Source organism: Otolemur garnettii, unplaced genomic scaffold (genome assembly GCF_000181295.1).
Source record: "Otolemur garnettii isolate 467f Iridium unplaced genomic scaffold, OtoGar3 scaffold00150, whole genome shotgun sequence".
NCBI classification, from domain to species: Eukaryota; Metazoa; Chordata; class Mammalia; order Primates; family Galagidae; genus Otolemur; species Otolemur garnettii.
This window is the reverse complement of record NW_003852545.1, coordinates 1,841,014-1,845,877: the sequence shown is the minus strand read 5'-3', so window position 1 is coordinate 1,845,877 and position 4,864 is coordinate 1,841,014.

The following is a 4,864-nucleotide window of genomic DNA, read 5'->3' as shown; positions in this document are numbered from 1 at the left end:
TTTTACACAGAAAAAAAAATTATGCACTTTTTCTATTTTCAGTGAAAGCCTGGATGAATGGAGTTTATAATTCTGAAAGCACAAAACACTCAGGACGACTGTTTATATTCAAATAACACAAAAGCTGGCAAATAAATTTTGACAAATAATGATACTGAAAGATAGACTATATTTACAAAAGTGAGGCTTTATTATATGCTTTTTTCTTAAATAAAATACAGCAAGTTATATGTTTGTTGAAAGTTAATGGAGCCTTTTTACTTCATGTCTGATTCATGTAGCATCTCATATTAAATCAGAAAAACACACAGACTTTTCTTTGATGTATTGTTATTCTATGTAAAAAAAACTAGCAAAAACAATCTAACTAAAATATAGCTTTAATTTTGAATCACTGTAAATATATATTATTTCTAGAAATCTCTATGATCAAGAAAAAGGATGCTATTTTAGTTATTAAAGTTAAATTCCTCTGGGTCCATGATGCATTTTTGTGCATCACAAAGTAATCAATTGTTTAAACATGAACAACCTGGTGTCTCCCACAGTGTCAGTAAATATCTTTATTATTGAGATCATAAGAAAACTGTTTTTATAAATCCGGCATCATTGGATAAGCTATATAAACTTACTAGCCTCTGAGGAAAGGTTGCAAAACAGCACCAAAAAACGAATAAAATTGCATTTCAAACATCTTCTGGGCTTTTGCCTTGCTGCACAAGTTAAAGTGACTGTCACTCCACGCTCTCAACACGTTCTAAGATCGTGACAATTCTTTCAGCTACAATTAAGCTCTCATTTTAGTTTCTGACATCTTTCTTTCATGCCTTTCACGTTTCTTAACTTTTCAAAAACAATGTTAAAGGGAGAATCCCTGAAACTGTAAATTATTTTATTCCTGATTCTGCAAGAAGCAGCAGGAAATGATCATTTCAATCCAACAAAATGACATGTGACCTATGTGTGTGTGTGTGTATGTGTGAGACCTTGCCATTGTACCTCTCCTTAGGGCATGTAACATGGAGCACTTTCTTAGAAATATTCTATAAAGGTATTTTAAGCAATGATTACAATAAATTGTTAGCAATCTGCCTACATAGACATATTACTCCATTACAATCGAAGCTTTATATTAGCAAACTGAAGATTAATACATTTATTCTCAAATTTAAGCACAAATGCACGCTTAAAGATGCAGGTAAAGAGATACATCCTGCTTTTAAGTGCTTTTACTTTCGTTTCTTGTTTATGTTACTGTTTGTTTGGGGTTTTTGTTTTCACACATTTCTTGACAGCAGCACTTGGGAAGAGATTGGAGGTAAAAATGGGCTACTGGGAAGTGGAAGGAAAGTCTGGCCTAAACAAGGCAGTTTCCTCAGGCTGGTCTCCAGCTCCTGAGCTCAAGCAATCCACGGGCCTTGGCCTCCCAGAGTGCTAGGATTATAACCTGCCCACCCTCTTAATTCTCTTAATGAGAAAAAAACATATATAAGGAAAGGAGGATAAACAAACCAAGGTTTTGAAATAGGAATATATGTCTTATTTTAGTAGCCAGATTAAAAAATATATCTTATACAACATTTGGGATCTGTTTAAATCTTTTTCTTTTTTTTTTTTTGAGATGGATTCTCACTTTGTCACCTTTGGTAGAGTGCCATGGTGTCATAGCTCACAGCAACCTCAAATTCTTGGGCTCAAGCTATCCTCTTGCCTCAGCCTCCCAAGTAGCTGGGACTACAGGCCACACCATAACACCCAGCTACATTTTTTTTTTTTTTTTAAGAGATGTGGTCTTGCACTTGCTCTGGCTGGTCTTGAACCTGTGAGGGCAATCTAACCACCTCCACCTCTCAGAATGTTGGGATTACAGGCATGAGACACCTTGCCTAGCTTGTTTAAATCATTATAGTTCAGAATGTCATTTCCAACATATATTCATGTTCATCAAATAGGCTTTTTCCCCAGACTTGGATCATCAAATAATCCTTGATTGCCCGTCTCCCACATGAGGACGTCCGTAGGCCTTCCCACATCATCAGTCTTTTGGGAAGAGCTCACCTGCTGCCCCGTTGGGAGGGTCTGCATCCCGAGAAAATTTCCATCGGAGCCTACCTCCTCTGTCCCCTTTGTGACTTCACTCTTCTTGACAACAAAGAGACTTTAACTCAGTGTAACTGAGTTGAGTGTAATCTGTGTCCTTATCTTCTCACTAGATTTTTTTTTTTTTTTTTTTTGCAGTTATTGGCCATGACCAGGTTTGAGCCCACCACCTCTCGTATATGGGAAGGGCACCCTACTCCTTTGAGCCCCAGGTGCCGCCCTCAATCACTAGTTGCTTTTTTCTCAGCATGGTCCTGGTGTCCCCCTGAGGATGCAGTTCAAACCCTGCCTATAAGCATGGGCAGCTCGATGGCCTTTACCATGGCAGATCTTTCTCCAAGCTCTTGGTACCAAAGTTTCTTATACTTTTAAACTTAATTTCAAAGTCTCCCCTTTGAGTAAGGTGAAATTTCTTCCTGCTGACTATTTTTATTTAACAATCATTCTTGAATATATACTTTTCAATCTTCAACATTTTCCCACATTTTGCCCAAAGGACTATTGTAAATACTGCTCTAGCCCCCAACCTGCTTCAAATCCCAGATCAGCAACTACAGAAACTATGGAGAGAGAGAAGGACCGGAAATTATCAAAACATATGTGTGTGCTCACACAAATACTTGAATAAAGAATAGTACAGTTCGTTTTTCTTCAAGATTTGGAAAGCTAAGAGGCAAACTTTCAGCCTGTTCCATTGACCTCACAGGCAGGGAACCATCATGCAGGAGAAAAAAAAAGAAAACAACATTTTTAATTGAACATTCTGGGTGTCCATGTCAATTCCAATACCTGGGAATTAAGAATGGCTCTGGGGGCTCAGCGCCTGTGGCTCAAGTGGCTAAGGCACCAAGGCCATATACACCTAAGGTGGTGGGTTCCAATCCAGCCTGGCCCTGCCAAAACAACAATGACAACTGCAACCAAAAAATAGCCGGGCATTGTGGTAGGCGCCTGTGGTCCCAGCTACTTGGGAGGCTGAGGCAGGAGACTAGCTTGAGCCCAGGAATTGGAGGTTGCTGTGAGCTGTGATGCCACGGCATTCTACCCAGGGGGACAGCTTGAGGCTCTGTCTCAAAAAAAAAAGAAGAATGGCTCTGGGAATGCAGAAATATGCAGTTCTTTATATGCTCAAACATCTTGTACCAAGATTGTACAATTCCATTAGGCCAGGGATGATTAAACATATCTGCTTCAAGACAAAATGCTGAAAGGAAATTGCCATTAATGGGTAGAAATATTGTATGGCTGCTTAAGAAAACTCCTTAATGTCTCAATACTAATTTTAACCAAAATGATTTATGCCACCATTACAAAAATCAATGTCTAAGACTAACTCTCTTTTACATAAGATTAAATATTTATTACACATATTTTAAAATATTATCCCCACAGTAACACACTAACTTGGAACCAATCTCTTCTTTAGCTTCCTCAAGGAAAGTCAATAATAAAATAAAATGTTCCTTAGCTCTTTTGTCTTCTTTTCTGTATCTTCATCTATGGCATTTATAATTTATTTTTCACTTGTGGATTCTTCATTACTGACAACTTTCAGAGATTTGTCCTTATTTTTCTTGAAGGCAGAGTTCCTCCTAAAAGAGACCATTTTCTCAGGGGCACTTTTTTAACCTCTTCAGTCAGCAACAGCTGACCACCAATTTGGCAGTCAGAATCCCAACAACCTACCAGACATTTTGACCTTGAGGTTATAGCTTACCTTCTAGTGAAGGTGATATGTACTTTTCTTTTTTATAATCTGTCTTGGTCTTCACATTGGCCAATTCTAATGAGCAGATCCCCTTTATCCTGGATCTCTGGTGTCCACCTTTGTCTTCCTGCCTTTGTTGGAGCCCAGCTCTTTGCCTCCTCCTCTCCTGAATGGTTCATTTCTGGGATTATATTTTTTTCCCTCCAGAGTAACTTTTTCTATGTCAGCACTGGGATTAGCTATCTGCAAAAACCATTTGGACTTCAAAATTTTACCCACTCTATTTGTTAAGTGCCCCTATTAAAAAACAAATGTGTATGTCCCTAAAATTTTAGAAATTATTGAGCTTTTTTAGAAATTTGAACGCAGGTGTTCATGCTAGCTGAATCTTCTCCAGTCTAGCTGAATCTTCTACTTGGAAGAGAGTCCCAAAATACCCACACATCCTGCTCAATGCTGAGCAAATCCATTGCAACCTGTCTGCAGTCCCCATTCTACAGAGTATACAATCATTCCAGGGGGGAATGATGGGATAAAAAGCAATATGAACAGCAAAACCTAAATTACTCAGAATCTCCATACACCAGGAGAGGAGAATCTACTCACCCCCCCATTCTCTGGGCTGTCTTTAGAAGTTTCCACACCTATTTAACCAGCCAGGGCAACACAGATAGATACAGAGACATCACTTATTACTCAGCACTGACCCAGAAGGAAGAAGTAAGCTCTATCTGTGAAAGTGGCACAATGGGGGTTCTCTCACTTTCTTTAATAATCAGTCTCAAGTTTATTCTTTAATAGTCATGTTCATCCTACATGACCATTAGCACAAAATTCTCCTAAATCCCTCACCCCAAGAAAAGATGAAGAATATGGCTCTTACTTGCTATTTACTTCATTTACCTATGTATTTATCGCCATGTTACTTGCTTGTGGTAGTTGTTCTGTTCTGTTAGCAAAGAAACTAAAATGTTTCACTTGAGTTATAATTTCTACTGTTTTCACTTATATTTTCTTCATTAAAGAATTAAATCCGGCTCGGCGCCTGTGGCTCAA